Raw genomic sequence first — 20569 nt, 5'->3', positions numbered from 1 at the left:
GAATGTGGGGACGCCAGAAACGTGACTCTCCTCCTAATCCCGCAGCAGTCGGCTGCGATACACCTGGATCAGGAGCTCGGCCTGTGCCCACACCCTGACTTGGGCCTCCGCGTCCTCGCCCGCGTCCACGTCCTCTAGGCCTACCCCTACCCCTCAGCATGCTGTATTACCAGTAGTGCAGAAACAGAACACTGTAATTAAATGTGCCGCTTATTGGCCTGTGGTTAGAGGCTGACTTCCCTTACGGAACGCACAGCAGATCCAGGAAACAATTTTGCGCAAGGCGGCTGTAACGCTTAGCTGCGTATTAATTAGGACTACTACCCCCAGCAGATAGATACTGTAGGCAGCGTATAATATTATGTATACTGTTTCCCTCTGGCGGGATGACGGCGCTGATGTAACAGAGACAGCAGATCCAGGAAACAATTTTGCGCAAGCCTGCTGTAACGCTTAGCTGCGTATTAATTAGGACTACTACCCCCAGCAGATAGATACTGTAGGCAGCGTATAATATTATGTATACTGTTTCCCTTTGGTGGGATGACGGCGCTGATGTAACAGAGACAGCAGATCCAGGAAACAATTTTGTGCAAGGCTGCTGTAACGCTTAGCTGCGTATTAATTAGGACTACTACCTCCAGCAGACACGCAGTAAACTGAAGACGGTCACAGGCAGCCCAAATATAGTATTTTTCCCCAATTTTTTGGAAAAAGCCCACTGCCTATATAGCCTGAATATCTCTTTTCCTGCCTCACCAGTACTGGCCCTATACTCTGTACAATGACTGCAGACTGCGGACGCAATGCTCTGCACGGCCGATATACAAAAAAAAAAATTGTGCAACACTGCTAAAAGCAGCCTCAACAGTACTGCACACAGTCAGATGTGGCCCTAAGAAGGACCGTTGGGGTTCTTGAAGCCTAAAATAACCCCTAACGCTCTCCCTATAGCAGCTCCGGCACCAGCAGCACTTTCCCTGATCTCTGTCAGAATGCATCTGTGGCGAGCCACGGGAGGGGCCGATTTATATACTCGGGTGACACCTGATCTCGCCAGCCACTCACTGCAGGGGGGTGGTATAGGGCTTGAACGTCGCAGGGGGAAGTTTTAATGCCTTCCCTGTCTTTCGATTGGCCAGAAAAGCGCGCTAACGTCTCAGAGATGAAAGTGAAAGTAACTCGAACATTGCGTGGTACTCGTCACGAGTAACGAGCATCTCGAACACGCTAATACTCGAACGAGTATCAAGCTTGGACGAGTACGTTCGCTCATCTCTATTAAACTCCCATCTATTCTACTCTGCAAAGTTGAAAATTCCACCTAAAAATCTACATCACATTTCCTCCTTCTCTGGTACCTCACTGAAGCTTCTATAAGGGCTCCTTCATACTGTCATATTTGCATGTGTGAATTTTAAGCACGCAATACGCAGAGCCTAGAACCCAATGGGATTGTACATGTTTCCTGATTTTGTTCTGTTTTCCTGCACATTTGCACAAGTGGGAGCGTGAAAGACAGCGCAAGGGCTCGTTCACCATTTTTTCACCCGTTATTTCACCCTGTGCTTTGCATGGCCGCGTGATACACTGTGAATGAAGTCGATGAAAGTCAATGGACTTTCACTGATCCGTGCACATGAGCGTGTAGACACTGCATATCGAAACACATGAGACATAGATCGCAGTGTGAGCCCTTTACATTTGTAAGACAGCGTGTATACAAATTTGTGTCTGCTGCGCGCAAATGAACATGCCTGCAAATGCAAAAAGAACAGTAAAAAGCGCCAATGTGTGCACAAAACAGCATTGTCCATGGAGAAAATATGTTAAGCTGAGTCACGCACAAAAATGCATTTGCTCGTGTGAAGGAATGCTTAGGGCTTAAACAGATGGGCATGATTTTGCCCCGTTATGCAGCCATGATATTCATAATGGGTTGAAACGAAACCATTGATTTCAGTGGTTTTATTTTCACTATCGGGATTATTGCGTGTTAATACTGCATGCGAGAAAGATAGGGCAGGACCTACCTCCCGCACTAGTGCGGAGTTTGAATAGTCAATACCTCCCCCACTGTGCTAATACACTCCGGAGCAGTAAGTGTATTCCCGCATGCACCCATGTGTTTTTGCCCTTAAGATGCTTTCTAGACAGAACAATTATTGTTCAAAAAGTTGTTAAAACTAGTGAAATTAAAAGATAATCATTCGGTTTAAACACAGGCCAACGGACAAGTGATAATCGTTCACTTTTTGATTGTGGTTCATTTTATGCAGGCATAAAAATCCTTGTTGACTCGATCACTTTCAGTTTGATTTAACCAGTGCTTATTCAGTCCTTCTCAGTCACTTATACAGCGAATGCGAACGACTGAACGATACTGAATGATTCTCGTCTGAACGAGCCAACAATGTATCTGCTTTATAAACAGGCTGCCCGAGAGCGAACGAGTTAGCGGTGACGTCCCTCACTCATTCAAATGATAAATCAGCTTGTCTTAAAGGACTTTTCTGTTTTCTGTGAAGAGCCTGGTATCTGGCTCAGGGTTTTTCTGGTGATCTATTGATGGTAGCACGGTGGTCCCGGGCTTTGCTCACATAGAGTCCAAGAGCCGACATGCATGCTTTCAGTAACAAATTTGAATAAAATGTAACAAGAAAACTGATAAACAGTCCTTTCTAGGATGACTCATGACTGGGAGGCTATTCTAGAAAATCTGCATTACTGATACTGCGCTAAAAGTCCAGTCCCCGTATATTGGTTTTCTTACAATTCTAATAGGGTTCCAATCTACACCCTCTTTTTGGTATCTGTGAAGCTCCAAAGTCACCCAGGCTCCTTGAAGATGTATCGACCTGACTCTTTCCTCCCTTTTTACCTCTTCTTTCCCTTCTCTGTAGCTTCTGTAAAGTCTTCTTCCCCTTAATACAATGTAGCCATAATATTTTCTACAGTGTCATCTTTACATGCAGTTTTATAGCGAAAATTGAAGGTTGTCCGCTAGAGTAGCTTTTGTTTGGCAACTAATGCTATAATGTTAGACGATGCTTTTCTTATTTCAGGAAAGATCTCTTGAGCTCTGAGATGTAAATCAGCACGTCGTCTGTTCCGTCTATGCCTCACAATAATAATCCCTATAGCTCCATATAACATTTCCATCCAAATCAGTCTTTTTTTACTTGTTTGTTCCATATTTCGAGGCTCTGCACAATAGACAACACCTGCTGAATATATTTTCGCTTTTGATGGTATAAAGCTGCAGTGCTGCTTGTGACTTTTGTCATTGCGTTACCATGGCAAAGTGACAGAAACCGTTCCTCGGGTCCCTTGGGACCGTCTTTCGCTTCCAGCATCCTTGTCCTTTTGAAACCAAATGACTTACATACAGAACATTTATGACAGTTCGGAAGGCCCCTGTTGGCTAATTTTCAGACCTCAATCCGTTGTTACCGACTTTCTCGATAATCCATTATGTTGCTGGAGAAATTGTGATCGTGTCCAACTTACAGATTAATGTAAAACTCAGACATACACAGCCGAGGGAGTTCCATAATGTGCGCTCGAGGAAGGGACGAGTATTTATGGTGAGAAGAAGGGAGGGAAGAGGATGGTTATGAAGAAGATGAATGTCTTCCTGGAGACAAAGGTCGTGTCAGATAACACGGATAGAGACAGGTTTCCTATATTTCTGTAAATTTATTTACTGTAAACGTGTTTTTTTCCAATTTTTTCAAACAAATTTCAAAAGGTTTTCCAAGTTATTTATGTTATATAGTTTTCAGTCCCTTGTGCCCAAAACTGTAAAAATAAATATACTTACAATAGCACTGGCGGTCAGGCGGCACAGCATCTGCCAAGTGATGTCACCCAGGCTGGTCGCCTGGTTACGTCCTGGAAACTTGTAATGTGGACTTCTAATGTAGACACCCCCGGCAGGTGTATGGGATGTCATCAGTAATATCCCTGTTGGGTCTTCTATTGGCTGAAGCAGGCACATGGGTAAGCCACACATATGACTGCTACAGGGATAGTTAGCAGAAGACCAGAGGACCAAGAGCTTGCAAAGGGGTAGCATTGTAGCAGCGGGAGGTTAGCATTGTTTTTTTTGCAAGCTACATCCCCCACTGCTACCAGTGACCTCGGTAAACCCTTTTATTGGTCCCCAAATTTCTAAATCTAATATCCATTTTTGTTTTCCAGACTCATATTTTTACATTTACTTACAACAGTAAAGTTAGGCTTCATTCAAGAAGCGCAAGGTGTGACCTAGAGCTTGATGTGAGCAGTGTAGATACACCAGGGGAGCGCCCACCTGCTGGGCTAGCTTCTTAGCTTGCATTACATTCTGAAGTGGTGTTTTTGACTGGCGGCCTTGCTGGTCCCTGGGCCTTTGGTTATACTGCAACACGGTTCCTATTGTGGAGGAGCCAAGAAGCGGAGAAGCATAGGAGCAGTGATAGCAGAGTCTGGTATGTTATGAGTTCTGCCTGTTATTTGCCAAGTTGAGAAGACAAGGAGTAAAGAAGCTGGTGGTACACGTGCATTTTATGATGGCATTCAGGCGCAGGCATTTGCAAATGTTACTGTGAATACTTCGCACTGTGAGGCTGCCAGTGCAACATTGGAGGCAATATTGAATATTGAACGAGATGATCATGCAGAATGCACAAAATGTTTTGACAGTTCTGATCGCTTTACTGAGAAATGCCGCAATGCAGCTAACAGGTTGGCGGTATTTGCTCATTCAACTCCTGCAACCCAGGTAAGCAATCCTTGTGAAACATCTACAGCTGTATTTGCTCCTATTATGAGGTTTTTAATATATTCCCTCAATCTGCAAATGAAAAGGGTAAGCATGGCCCTGCTTTATATGCTTCATCTACTTCAGGCCAATGCAGGTCATTTCAGCATAAGATAGTAATGTATATATGTAAAATGATATGCAAAATGAACCTTTTCTACATGATGCTTTTCAAGCTGTGACTAAAAGCAATGCAGTTCTGGCTTCCCTCCCTGCTCAGGTTGGTAGCCTGAAAGAGGATGTTGGATTTATAACACATGATTTGCAGAAAGGTATTGAGAGATTGCCTAAAGCAGAGATATGTATTAATTAAATGGAATAGGATGTTCCTATGCGGATAACAATTAATAAATGTGAGCTGTCTATCTGTACTTTGCAATATAAAGCAAATGATCTGGAAAATAGACTAAGGAGAAATAATTTGTGACTGATGGAGGTTCAGAAAAGGTGGAAGGATGGTATCCGAGATAACTTTTTAAGGGGTGGCTGAAATCAGTTTATGGGGGAAGATACTTTGTCAACTTTCTTTGCTGTGGAAAGAGATCATGCAGTTCCTGGTTAACCACCTCCACCTGGGGCTACGCCAATAATTTTTTCGATGAAGCTTCAGCATTATAAAGGTGAGACAGTTAATTATGGATAATCATCGTATAGCTATCTTTCCAGAATATTCAGTGTATATAAAAAAAACAGATGCAGTTTCATGATGTTAGGAGAAGGTTATGGGGGTTTACCACTGCCTTATGCTAGTCTGTATCCGGCATGGCTGAGAGTTGTGATGTAGGGGGAGACTCTTTTCTTTAATAATTCTAGCGATGCGGCCGCTTGGATTGCTAAACATGATCACAATCTCTAGAATGATGAGTAGTACTTTTCATTAGTGTATCTCAGAAAAGGAAATATGAAGACAAACAATCACTGAAAATGACCATATACTTACTGACACAGGAGGGCAGACATGTGCACCAACCCAAGCATGCAGGCCATACTGCCAAATGAGGGAGCCAGTTATACCTGTAGAGGACACCGATGAGACAGCCACTCACACAACCTCCTATATAGAGGGGGTTGGCTACCATGTATATACTCTGTGCAGGAGTTTACACAAAGTGTCAGATCATCCTGATACATGTACTGCGCCATGCAAACTAGCAACTAGAGATGAGCAAGCACCAAAATGCTCGGGTGCTCGTTACTCGAGTCGAACTTTCAGTGATGCTCGAGAGTTCGTTTCGAGTAACGAACCCCATTGAAGTCAATGGGCGACTCGAGCATTTTTGTATATCGCCGATGCTCGCTAAGGTTTTCATTTGTGAAAACGTGGGAAATTCAAAAAAGTGATGGGAACGACACAGGAACGGATAGGGCAGGCGAGAAGCAACATGCTGGGCTGCATCTCAAGTTCCCAGGTCCCACTATTAAGCCACAATAGTGGCAAGAGGTAGACCCCCCCCCCCCCCACTGTCAGCATAAAGATCGTTCTCCTCTGCCACAGCTGTAACAGCTGTGGCAGAGAAGAACGTTGTTAGCCCATTGAATTCAATGGAGCCGGCAATACAGCCGGCTCCATTGAAAGCAGTGGGCTGCCAGTGATCGCGGGATGAACTGTCGGGAAGGGCTTAAATATATAAGCCCTTCCCTGCAATTCATCCAGAAATGTGTAAAAATAAAAAAAATATATATACTCACCTTGTGCCGGCAGAACGATGTTAGCCCATTGAATTCAATGCAGCCGGCAATACAGCCGGCTCCATTGAAAGCAATGGGCTGCCGGCGATCGTGGGATGAATTGTCGGGAAGGGGTTAAATACATAAGCCCTTCCCTGCAATTCATCCAGAAATGTGTAAAAAAAAAAAAAATATATATATATATACTCACCTGGTCCCGGCAGACGGAGTTCAGCGCGGCTGGCGGCAGTCCTCCTGAACTGCTCTGAACAGCTGTGAGTAGTATTCAGCAGCCGGGGATTTAAAATCCCCGCCTGCTGAATGAGCTGCCTCTAATTGGTCACAGCCTGAATTCATGAATGGGTGAGTGACTGCTGCCTCTCATCTGATTGGTCCCGCTGAGCCAATGAGAGGCAACAGTCACTCACCCATTCATGAATTCATGAATGGGTGTGTGAGTGAGATCTGCCTCTGATTGGTCAGGCTGTGACCAATTAGAGGCAGCTCATTCAGCAGGCAGGGATTTTAAATCCCCGGCTGCTGAATACTACTCACAGCTGTTCAGAGCAGTTCAGGAGGACTGCCGCCAGCCGCGCTGAACTCCGTCTGCTGGGACCAGGTGAGTATATATATTTTTTTTATTTTTACACATTTCTGGATGAATTGCAGGGAAGGGCTTATATATTTAACCCCTTCCCGACAATTCATCCCGCGATCGCCGGCAGCCCATTGCTTTCAATGGAGCCGGCTGTATTGCCGGCTCCATTGAATTCAATGGGCTAACAACGTTCTGCCGGGACAAGGTGAGTATATTTTTTTTTATTTTTACACATTTCTGGATGAATTGCAGGGAAGGGCTTATATATTTAAGCCCTTCCCGACAATTCATCCCGCGCTCGCCGGCAGCCCACTGCTTTCAATGGAGCAGGCTGTATTGCCGGCTCCATTGAATTCAATGGTCAGTGCTCGTTTAATCGAGGCGAGTACCGCGTGGTGCTCGTCTCGAGTAACGAGCATCTCGAGCACCCTAATACTCGAACGAGCATCAAGCTCGGACGAGTATGCTCGCTCATCTCTACTAGCAACCTATTAATGACACCATAATAGTTCGGCATGCTGACCTGCACCTTAAAAAGTGAACCTTGGCACTGTCACCCTGGGCTCCCCCGGCGTTTAAAGCCACACTGCATGTGAATAATACATAATAAATGTGAGGTATTCGTTGGATTTTGTGCAGGAGTATACAACATCCAACTGATACTTCACATTTATTATTCACATGCAGTGAAATCCAGAAGTTTGGCAAAACTCTTATTATTCCAGTTCATATAATACACTTTCTAGAATAGACCTCCCGATAGATACTCCATCCATGCTTCCTTATGTTCATTGTGGAATATCTACCATGAACTTGTCTGATCACTCTCCACTCTATTTGTCATTGATCATGAATGCTGGTGTCTTGGGAAGTCATTAAGGCCCTTCAGCAACAAGCTTTAGATGCAGAGCAAGCATATATATTCTTCAAATAATTAGGTAGAAATCAATGGGAAAGAGGCTCCGTCTCAACTTGTGGATCATTTGAGAGGTGTTGCAAAAAATAAGCATCTTTTTATGATGTGAAACATTTTTGAGGAAGGGGAAGTAGGGTTCTATAGTCCTTAACATTCATTTAAACTTTCAACCATCCTTTTCATGCTTCCCCAATAAGACTTTTATTAAGTCCAAAAACGAGGAAAGCCCATTTAGCGATAACTGGGCTTAAAAAAACGCCTTCTCCTGACTATTGCTGGCATGGAAAGCAACTTTCCGCCTACACCTCCAGCTGTGACGACTTCCAAATTCACGAGTCCTGAAACCACACTCCGGCCCCCAGCTCCTTGGGTGAGCGGATGGGCGTCCTCTTCTTTCTTCTCCTTGATCCACAAGTGTAATGCTCCTGCTCTTCCTTTCCTCACTTAAACTCCCGGTCACCCAACCCTTTCCTTACACCGCGCCCGCCAGTCCCCATCAGCGTTATTAATCATATTGCTGCTATACATTTCTTTCTCTACTGAATGAGTTAAGAGATGCAGCAGTAACATGTAGTAACTAATGAAAAGATGCCGGGATTGGATGGTCTTCCAAATGAATTTTTTAAAGTTGTACCAGGATATGCTTCACCCACACTTAGGCCCTCTGTCCACGGGTGTTGGAGTATCCCGCGGTGGAGCTCCGCCTGGGAGCAGGAGCCGCAGACGAATCTCCTCCTAATCTGATAGATAGGCTGACCGCGGAGAATCGGGGCAATTCGCAGCATTCTGCAAATTGCCCGCTGCGTGCGGAGAATCGCAATGATTCTCCACTCGTGGACAGGTGACCAGCGCTTTCCATAGCAATGCTAAGGAAATCTTTAAACGGCGTGATACGCTGGTGATTTACCGCAGGTAATATCACTGCTGTGGACAGGGGGCCTTATTGATTGTGTATAATGAATCATTGCATGAGGGCATGCTTCCACTATCAATGAGAGATGGTATGATTGTCTAAATGCCTAAACCAGGAAAGGATTTGTCTCTTTCTGATTCCTATTGTCCAATATCTCTTTTGACCGGTGATGTTAAAATCTTGTCAAAGGTATTTGAAAATAGATTACATACTAATGAGTCATTTGATACATGAGGATTAGTCCAGCTTAATGCCAAACAAATCAACTACTATTAATTGAAGGAGGTTATATCTGAATCTTCAGGCGGATCATCGAGTTTGTGGGAGCAGCACTGTTTTTAAGCTCGATGCTGCCAAAGCTTTTGACAGTGTAGAGTGGAATTATTTGTGGGCTGTTCTTCATAAGGTTTTTGGTGAGAAATTTGAGGCATGGGTTAAACTGCTGTATTCATCGCCAGGGGCAAGAGTGAGGGAAATGGTCGTATTTCGGGTTGGGTGATTTTGGAGAGGGGAACAAGGCAGTGCGGTCCCCTGACCCCTTTTCTCTTTACTTTGGCAACCGAGTTCCTGGCTAACACCCAATATAGTTGGATTTCAGTATGGAGAAATTGAAGAACGGATCTCACTGTATGCAGATGATCGGTTGTTGTATGTGGAAATGTGAGTAGATCAATCAGTCCTATCATATCAATTTTTGATATATTTAGTAAGATGTCGGGTTTCACTATTAATTGGTAATTAATCTGTAATTCCTTTTTAGATTCCTTGCTGGTGGACTATTCAGTGGACAATTACAAATAGTGAAGGGATTGAAGTTTTTGGGAGTTGGGGTATCTTCTAAGCCTCAAGACTTGATTTCTGCCAATCTGTTTCCATTGAGTTTGAGGATAAGGTCAAGGTCTGGAATTGTCTCCCACTGTTGATATTTGGCAGGGTAAATCTTATTAAAATGGCTTTGATGCCACAACTCCTTTATATTTTTCAAAATGCTCTGGTTTGGATTCTATCACAATATATTTTTAGACTCAATATGATATTTAGGAGTTTATTATGGAATAAGAAATCTGCTAGAATTAATTTGGAGACTCTTCAAAGGGATAAATGATCTGGAGGGGTGGGGATTCCAAATGCTTAGGTATATTTTCTGGCATCTTAATTGCAACAGTTGAGGTGGTGGAAATGAAGAAACGGTGTGGGATTGAATGGCAGATTAGTTTTAAAAACGACAGGTTGTTATTTATAGACAGATGCTTTCTAATAATTTACAGCAATTCCTAATACAGGTAAAGGATAAAATGACTTAGGCTACACTAGTGAAGATAAATGGACCACAGTGTAGTGTATGATTCCATGATGTGTCTACGAGTCAACGAGTATCGCAATTGTATTTAGTGATAGAGTTTAATGTATGCCATTGAAGTTCTTTAACCCCTTAGTGACGGCGCTATCGTAAAACTACGTCCTGCTGTTGCAGGACGAGTATGGAGGGAGGTAGCGCCGCTATCTCCCTCCATACAGCATGGGCGTCAGCTGTTTATTACAGCTGACACATGCAGGCAATAGCCGCGCTCGGCCGTTCAGCCGACCGTGGCTATTAACCCTTTAAATGCCGCTGTCAATTCTGACAGTGGCATTTAAATCCCCCGTGAAAAAGCAATCCTGCCTGTGAAAAAGCAGTATGATGTAATGCTATAGCATTACATCATACTGCAGGAGCGATCAAAGCATCGCATGTTAAAGTCCCCCAGGGGGACTTCAAAGTAAAGTAAAAAAAAATCAATAAAGTTTTTTTAATTGTAAAAAAAAAAAGTTGTAAAAGTTTAAATCACCCCCCTTTTGCTATATCTATTATTAAAAAATCTAAATCATAAAATAAAAATATTTATTTGCTATCGCCGCGTCCGTAAAAGTCCGATCTATCAAAGGAGTGCATTATTTTTTCTGCACGGCGAACGTTGTCTGAAAAAACAAAAAGAACGCCAGAAATACACTTTTTTAGTTACCCTGTCTCCCATAAAAAACTGAATAAAAAGCGATCAAAAAGTCATATGTATTCCGAATTGATACTGACGGAAACTACAGGACATCCCGCAAAAAATGAATGCTTGCTGAACTACGTCGACGAAAAAATAAAAAAGGTATTGCGCGCACAAAATGACCGCAGAAAACAATTGAAAAAAATTAAATATCTTAAAAAAAAAATACAAGTACTACAGCAAACAAAATACTATATAAGTTTGGTATCGTAGTAATCGTACTGACCCATAGAATAAAAATATCAGGTCGTTTTTGTTGCAGTTTGTGCGCTGTAGAAACAGGACGCACCGAAATATGGTGGAATGTCAGGGTTTTTTCTATTTCTCTCTGCTTAGAATTTTTAAAAAGTTTTTCAGTAAATTATATGGTACAATAAATAGCGCCATTGAAAAATACAACTCATCCCGCAAAAAACAATCAGCCCTCAGACAGCGACGTCGATGGATAAATAAACGAACTACGATTTTTTAAACGGGAGTAGGAAAAAACAAAAATGGAAAAAAAACAAAAAGCTCCGTCACTAAGGGGTTAACATGGGTATTAGACTAAACTCAGACTGTCCGAAATGTTACATGAATGGTGCAGATTTAAAGGGGTTGTCCCGCTCCGAAATGGTTTTTTTTTTTTTTCAACCCCCCCCCCCCTTCCCGTTCGGCGCGAGACAACCCCGATGCAGGGGTTAAAAAAGAACACCGGACAGCTCTTACCTGAATCCCCGCGCTCTGGTGACTTCTTACTTACCGGCTGAAGATGGCCGCCGGGATCTTCTTTCTCGGTGGACCGCAGGGCTTCTGTGCGGTCCATTGCCGATTCCAGCCTCCTGATTGGCTGGAATCGGCACGTGACGGGGCGGAGCTACACGGAGCCCCATTGAGAAAAGAAGAAGACCCGGACTGCGCAAGCGCGTCTAATTTGGCCATTAGACGCCGAAAATTAGACGGCAACCATGGAGACGAGGACGCCAGCAACGGAGCAGGTAAGTAAAAAACTTTTTATAACTTCTGTATGGCTCATAATTAATGCACAATGTACATTACAAAGTGCATTAATATGGCCATACAGAAGTGTATAACCCCACTTGCTGCCGCGGGACAACCCCTTTAATGCTTGTGGTCTGGGATTGTGCAAAATTGTGGGCATTTTGGAATGGTTTAGTAGAGATAATTAAAAATACATATCTTGTCGATAATGGTCTTAATTCCAGAAGTGGCATATTGGTGTTGTTGATGGACTTCATGGGCGTACTCTTCTGGAAATTCAGGGAGCATTGTATCAGGCACGGAAGCTGATTACTGCCCGTTGGATGCAGCCTATCACCCAACAGTAAGAGATTTCATCACAAAAATAAGAGAGGTTATATCCTTGGAAAGGGAGATATATCAAAAAAGAGGCCATTTGATGAAAGTGGCTTCACACCGTTGTATTTGTTTGCGTGCTTGCTATATGCATAGAATAGAACCCACATTTCCAAATTTTGCTGAGTATTTCAGTCACGTATAAAAATTAAATCATGTTCTATTTCTCTGTGTATTTGCACACCAAAGGTCTCCATTGAAATCCAAGGGGGTGCGCAAATGCATGTGCAATATGCAAGGAGATGTGGGAAACACTGCGTAAATGCACAGGAAAAAGAATACATCCAGAATAGAGATAAGCGAACGTACTCGGATAGGCACTACTCGTCCGAGTAATGTGCCTTATCCGAGTACCGCTGTGTTCGTGCTCAAAGATTCGGGGCGCTCCGCTGCTGACAGGTGAGTCGGAGCGGGGAGCGGGGCAGAGCGGCCGGGAGAGAAGGAGAGAAAGATCTCCCCTCCGTTCCTCTCCGCTCTCCCCTGCAGCTCCCCGCTCCGCAGCGCGTGCCGAATCTTTGAGCACGAACACAGCGGTACTCGGATAAGGCACATTACTCGGACGAGTAGTGCCTATCCGAGTACGTTCGCTCATCTCTAATCCAGAACTCATTAGCCATTGCAATCCGTGCGTCTTTGCTTGCACCACACAAATGAACATGCCATGCGGGTGCAAAAAGGACAGTATAATATGCCGATCTGCATGCAAAAAAAAGCGGCTTCACATAAGCATATGCTGAATTCCATGCGGCTCAGTGCAATATATTTGTGCAGCGTGCAAGGCTTTTGTGCGCATATTGGTATATTTAACTGTACTTTTTGCGTTTGCAGGGTATGCTCATTCGCGTGCAGCAGACAAACATATAGATTTAAAGGGGTTGTCTCGCGAAACCAAGTGGGGTTATACACTTCCGTATGGCCATATTAATGCACTTTGTAATATACATCGTGCATTAATTATGAGCCATACAGAAGTTATTCACTTACCTGCTCCGTTGCTAGCGTCCTCGTCTCCATGGTTCCGTCTAAATTCGCTGGCAGCTTGCTTTTTTAGACGCGCTTGCGCAGTCCGTTCTTCTCCTTTCAGCACGAGCTGCTTCAGTGTGCTCCCCGCTACAGCTCTTCTGCGCATGCGCAGACGAGCTGTCACTGCTCGGGAGCGCGCTGGAGCGGCCATTCTGTACCATCCTCTGTTAGAGGAAGGTGCAGAAACTGGAGCTGCCCAGCAGAGAAGACCAGCCCAGCCCAGCAGCCCCGAGAAGCCGCCCAGGTAAGTGATGGGTCGGGGGGTGATCTTCTCTAACAGGTGAAGGCCCCGGAGCCCAGCGCTAGGTTCCGGAGCCCAGGTGAAGGCCCCGGAGCCCAGCGCTAGGTTCCGGAGCCCAGGTGAAGGCTCCGGAACCTAGCGCTGGGCTCCGGGGCCTTCACCTGGGCTCCGGAACCTAGCGCTGGGCTCCGGAACCTAGCGCTGGGCTCCGGGGCCTTCACCTGGGCTCCGGAACCTAGCGCTGGGCTCCGGGGCCTTCGTCTGTTGTCAGGGTCTAGCGCTGGGGAGCCGGGAGCGTAGCGCTGGGGAGCCGGGAGCGTAGCGCTGGGGAGCCGGGAGCGTAGCGCTGGGGAGCCGGGGGCTAGCGCCGGTTACCTGCTGCCTGGCGGTGGGTGACTGGTCGGCGGCTGCGGGGCGTCTGGTTGCCATGGAGACACAGCTGGTAGCGTCTCGGGAGCGCGCACGTCGGGCTGCAGCAAGCGACGGGAAAAGAGCCGGCGGCCATCTTGGGGAAACTTTTATAAGTTGCTGAAACGCTGGAACGGTAAGTACGAACCAGCTAGAAAAGTCATTTACAGGGGGGCTTAATAATGTATGCTTAATTAGGGGGACTGGGCAAAAAAAAAAATTCACTGCTTCCTCGAGACATCTCCTTTAAATGGCTGTTTAGCCCAATGAGTCCCAGGTGTATTATTTTCCATTGTGCAGTGTTTCATACATCTCCTTGCATATTCTGCGTGCAAAGCCTCCTATGAGGACCCTTGGTGCGCAAATACACACAAGTAGAGCATGCTGCTTTGTTTTTTTTTTGCGCAAACAAAATGTGTGTGCAAACCCTTTGACATCAATGGGTTCTTTTCGCTGCTTATTGTGTGAAAATTTTGCCTGTGTGTAGCCGCCCTTGAAATATACACACGCAATGCACAGAGAATAGATCTCATTGATGTCAATGGGTTTGTTCTCAGAAACATGTTTTGCGTGCACAAAAATAGGACCTGCTCTAACTTTCTTCATACTGCGCATCAAAGGCCCCCATAGAAGTCCATGGGAAGTGCGCAAATGCACAATATGCTTTGCAATTCAGTGAAAAACAAAACACATAATCTGTAGTTTCTTTTTTTTTTTTAATTAGTATATTTATGCTAAAAGAAAGTACAGAAACGGGTTCTTAATTTTGTTTTGGACGTTTTGATATATAATATACATGGTTTTGGATTACAGGGCGCATACGGCGACGGTTTTGGTTGGCGTCGGGTTATTTTCTTTTTTATGTATATATTTTTATTTTATTCTGTAACTTTATTTTACCTATTTATCTCAATTGCTTTTACCATTTATGTCCCCCATGACGTCATACAACACCTCTTGGGGACATTCACATGTTTTATTTTTTATTTTATTTGACACTTTCCCACTGTAGCTGGGGCATCCATAGGAGCCCCGGTTACAGGGAAAACATCCCCTGGAGTGACAATAGTCACTGGCAGAGCTGATCAAGATCTGCGAGGACCCTGCAGCTCTGCTGTAGCAGGGAATCCCAGATCATGTAAACCCTGGGCTCCCATAGTGGAAGTTACACTTTCACTTTCACTTTTCAGTACGCAGCGTTCATTGAGCACTGTGTATTCGAGAAAGGAGAAGGCAGCAAGGGTTAGTAACCCCTTCTGCTTTCTCCTCCAGGTTATCAGCTGTGACAAACAGCTGACAACCCGATATGCTTCTGATTGATTACAGAAGCAGAGGTTTTAAACCCCCGCCATATCTTTACTATCTGCTGGTTTTAAAGCCCAGGACCAAGCGGTGTAAATTTATGATTAGAGATGAGCGAACGTGTTCTTCCGAGCTTGATATTCGTGCGAATATTAGGGTGTTCGGGATGTTCGTTATTCGTAACGAACACCATGCGGTGTTCTGGTTACTTTCACTTCCTTCCCTGAGACGTTAGTGCGCTTTTCTTGCCAATTGAAAGACAGGGAAGGCATTACAACTTCCCCCTGTGACGTTCAAGCCCTATACCACCCCCCTGCAGTGAGTGGCTGGGAAGATCAGGTGTCACCCGAAGATAAAAGTCGGCCCCTCCCGCGGTTCGCCTCAGATGCGGTGTAAGTTAGATGAGGGACAGTGCAGTTTGTACCGGAGCTGCTGTAGGGAAAGAATTGGTAGTTAGTGTAGGCTTCAAGACCCCCCAAAGGTCCTTATTAGGGCCACTGATAGCTGTGTGTTGGCTGCTGTTAGCAGTGGCAAATTTTTTTTTCTCAAAATCGCCTCTGCAGACCGTTGCACCTGGCATTAGGGACAGAAGTGCTGCATAGGCAGGGAGAGTGTTAGGAGTGAGTGTAGCCTTCAAGAACCTCAACGGTCCTTTCTAGGGCCATATTTATCCGTGTGCAGTACTGTCCAGGCTGCTGTTAGCTGTGCTGCATTTTTTTTTGCTTCTCAAAATCGCCTCTGCAGACCATTGCACCCTCCATTGATACTGCAGGGAAAGAATTGTATAGGCAGGGCGACAACACAGTTGTTATTCATTGAATATACGCAGTGCTGCCTTTTGGTGCCAAAAAACTGAAAACAAATCTATTTGTCCAGCCTCTGTCCGTCCTAAGGGCTGTGGACACGTGTGAGCTGCGTGAACAACATTGCTAAATCAGACGCACCCAGCTACGCTTTACTGCTGGCTTCGCCATTTGCTTTCCTTAATTGGGAAAAAAATACCTGCTCTGCCAGAGTTATAATAACTCTGCTACCCTCACGTTCTGTGACACATAAGCAGGGACACAGCACAGTTATTAAACTTCTCATGTTCATTGAATATACGCAGTGCTGCCTTTTGGTGGAAAAAACTGAAAACAAATCTATTTGTCCAGCCTCTGTCCGTCCTAAGGGCGGTGGACACGTGTGAGCTGCGTGAACAACATTGCTAAATCAGACGCACCCAGCTACGCTTTACTGCTGGCTTCGCCATTTGCTTTCCTTAATTGGGAAAAAAATACCTGCTCTCCAAGAGTTATAATAACTCTGCTACGCTCACGTTCTGTGACACATAAGCAGGGACACAGCACAGTTATTAAACTTCTCATGTTCATTGAATATACGCAGTGCTGCCTTTTGGTGGAAAAAAACTGAAAACAAATCTATTTGTCCAGCCTCTGTCCGTCCTAAGGGCGGTGGACACGTGTGAGCTGCGTGAAGAACATTGCTAAATCAGACGCACCCAGCTACGCTTTACTGCTGGCTTCGCCATTTGCTTTCCTTAATTGGGAAAAAAATACCTGCTCTCCAAGAGTTATAATAACTCTGCTACCTTCACGTTCTGTGACACATTAGCAGGGACACAGCACAGTTATTAAACTTAGATAATTCATTCACTAGAGGCAGTGGGGCCTTTCGTTTTCCAAAAAGGGCAAAAATTATATTTGGCCTGCAGTCTTGCGCCAATTTATTTCCTGCCTGTGAAATCAAATCACTGGTAATACAGCATGCTGAGGGGTAGGGGTAGGCCTAGAGGATGTGGACGCGGCCGAGGACGCGGAGGGCCAAGTCAGGGTGTGGGCACAGCCCGAGCTCCTGATCCCGGTGTGTCGCAGCCGACTGCTGCGCGATTAGGAGAGAGGCACGTTTCTGGCGTCCCCACATTCATCGCCCAATTAATGGGTCCACGCGGGAGACGATTATTAGAAAATGAGCAGTGTGAGCAGGTCCTGTCCTGGATGGCAGAAAGTGCTTCGAGCAACCTATCGTCTACCCGCAGTTCTGCGCCGTCCACTGCTGCCAATCCGAATCCTCTGTCTGCTGCTCCTCCTTCCTCCCAGCCTCCTCACTCCACTACAATAACACCTGCTCAGGAGCGGGAACACTCCCAGGAACTGTTCTCGGGCCCCTGCTTAGATTGGGCAGCAGCGGTTCCTCTCCCACCAGAGGAGTTTATCGTCACTGATGCCCAACCATTCGAAAGTTCCCGGGGTCCGGGGGAAGAGGCTGGGGACTTCCGCCAACTGTCTCAACAACTTTCTGTGGGTGAGGAGGACGATGACGATCAGACACAGTTGTCTTGCAGTGAGGTAGTAGTAAGGGCAGTAAGTCCGAGGGAGCAGCGCACAGAGGATTCGGAGGAAGAGCAGCAGGACGATGAGGTGACTGACCCCACCTGGTGTGCAACGCTTACTCAGGAGGACAGGTCTTCAGAGGGGGAGTCAAGGGCATCAGCAGGGCAGGTTGCAAGAGGCAGTGCGGTGGCCAGGGGTAGAGGCAGGGCCAGACCGAATAATCCACCAAGTGTTTCCCAAAGCGCCCCCTCGCGCCATGCCACCCTGCAGAGGCCGAGGTGCTCTAAGGTCTGGCAGTTTTTCACAGAGACGCCTGACGACCGACGAACAGTGGTGTGCAACCTTTGTTGCGCAAAGCTCAGCCGGGGAGCCAACACCAACAGCCTCACCACCACCACCATGCGCAGACATATGATGGCCAAGCACCCCACAAGGTGGGACGAAGGCCGTTCACCGCCTCCGGTTTGCACCCCTGCCTCTCCCCCTGTGCCCCAACCTGCCACTGAGATGCAACCCCCCTCTCAGGACACAGGCACTACCGCCTCATGGCCTGCACCCACACACTCATCTCCGCTGTCCTCGGCCCCATCCAGCAGTGTAGTTCAGCGCACCATTCAGCCGTCGCTTGCGCAAGTGTTCGAGCGCAAGCGCAAGTACGCCGCCACGCACCCGCATGCTCAAACGTTAACCGTCCGCATAGCAAAATTCATCAGCCTGGAGATGCTGCCGTATAGGGTTGTGGAAACTGAGTCCTTCAAAAGTATCTTGGAGGCGGCGGCCCCGCGCTACTCAGTTCCCAGTCGCCACTACTTTTCCCGATGTGCCGTCCCAGCCCTGCACGACTACGTCTCCCGCAACATTGTGCGCGCCCTCACCAACGCGGTTACTGCCACGGTCCACTTAACTACGGACACGTGGACAAGCACAGGCGGGCAGGGCCACTACATCTCCCTGACGGCACATTGGGTGAATTTAGTGGAGGGTGGGACAGAGTCAGAGCCTGGGACCGCTCACGTCCTACCCACCCCCAGAATTGCGGGCCCCAGCTCGGTGCTGGTATCTGCGGAGGTGTATGCTTCCTCCACTAAAGCACCCTCCTCCTCCTCCTCCTCTGTCTCGCAATCAAGATGTGTTAGCAGCAGCATGTCGCCAGCAGTCGGTGTCGCGCGGTGTGGCAGCACAGCGGTGGGCAAGCGTCAGCAGGCCGTGCTGAAACTACTCAGCTTAGGCGATAAGAGGCACACGGCCCACGAACTGCTGCAGGGTCTGACAGAGCAGACCGACCGCTGGCTTGCGCCGCTGAGCCTCCAACTGGGCATGGTCGTGTGTGACAACGGGCGTAACCTGGTGGCGGCTCTGCAGCTCGGCAGCCTCACGCACGTGCCATGCCTGGCCCACGTCTTTAATTTGGTGGTTCAGCGGTTTCTGAAAAGCTACCCACGCTTGTCAGACCTGCTCGTAAAGGCGCGCCGGCTCTGCGCACATTTCCGCAAGTCCCACACGGACGCTGCCACCCTGCGCACCCTGCAACATCACTTTAAGCTGCCAGTGCACCGACTGCTGTGCGACGTGCCCACACGGTGGAACTCTACGCTCCACATGTTGGCCAGGCTCTATGAACAGCGTAGAGCTATAGTCGAATACCAACTCCAACATGGGCGGCGCAGTGGGAGTCAGCCTCCTCAATTCCTTTCAGAAGAGTGGGCCTGGTTGGCAGACATCTGCCATGTCCTTGGTAATTTTGAGGAGTCTACCCAGGTGGTGAGCGGCGATGCTACAATCATTAGCGTCACCATTCCTCTGCTATGCATCTTGAGAAATTCCCTGCAAACCATAAAGGCAGCTGCCTTGCGCTCGGAAACGGGGGCGGGGGAAGACAGTATGCCGCTGGATAGTCAGGGCACCCTCCTGTCTATTTCTCAGCGCGTACAGGAGGAGGAGGAGGAGCATGAGGAGGATGAGGAGGAGGGGGAAGAGACAGCTTGGCCCGCTGCTGACGGTACACCGGCTGATTGCCTGTCATCCTTTCAGCGTGTATGGCCTGAGGAGGAGGAGGAGGAGGAGGATCCTGATAGTGATCTTCCTAGTGAAGACAGCCATGTGTTGCGTACAGGTACCCTGGCACACATGGCTGACTTCATGTTAGGATGCCTTTCTCGTGACCCTCGCGTTGCACGCATTCTGGCCACGACGGATTACTGGGTGTACACACTGCTCGATCCACGGTATAACGAGAACCTGCCCACTCTGATTCCCGAAGAGGAAAGGGGTTCGAGAGTGTTGCTATACCACAGGACCCTTGCGGACAAGCTGATGGTAAAATTCCCAGCCGACAGCGCTAGTGGCAGAAGGCGCAGTACCGAGGGCAAGGTAGCAGGGGATGTGCGTAGATCGAGCAGCATGTACACTACCGTTCAAAAGTTTGGGGTCACATTGAAATGTCCTTATTTTTGAAGGAAAAGCACTGTACTTTTCAATGAAGATAACTTTAAACTAGTCCTAACTTTAAACAAATGCACTCTATACATTGCTAATGTGGTAAATGACTATTCTAGCTGCAAATGTCTGGTTTTTTGTGCAATATCTACAAAGGTGTATAGAGGCCCATTTCCAGCAACTATCACTCCAGTGTTCTAATGGTACAATGTGTTTGCTCATTGGCTCAGAAGGCTAATTGATGATTAGAAAACCCTTGTGCAATCATGTTCTGACATCTGAAAACAGTCTAGCTCGTTACAGAAGCTACAAAACTGACCTTCCTGTGAGCAGATTGAGTTTCTGGAGCATCACATTTGTGGGGTCAATTAAACACTCAAAATGGCCAGAAAAAGAGAACTGTCATCTGAAACTCGACAGTCTATTCTTGTTCTTAGAAATGAAGGCTATTCCATGCGAGAAATTGCTAAGAAATTGAAGATTTCCTACAATGGTGTGTACTACTCCCTTCAGAGGACAGCACAAACAGGCTCTA

This window comes from Eleutherodactylus coqui, chromosome 2 (genome assembly GCF_035609145.1).
Source record: "Eleutherodactylus coqui strain aEleCoq1 chromosome 2, aEleCoq1.hap1, whole genome shotgun sequence".
NCBI lineage: Eukaryota > Metazoa > Chordata > Amphibia > Anura > Eleutherodactylidae > Eleutherodactylus > Eleutherodactylus coqui.
Note: the sequence above shows the minus strand (reverse complement) of the source record.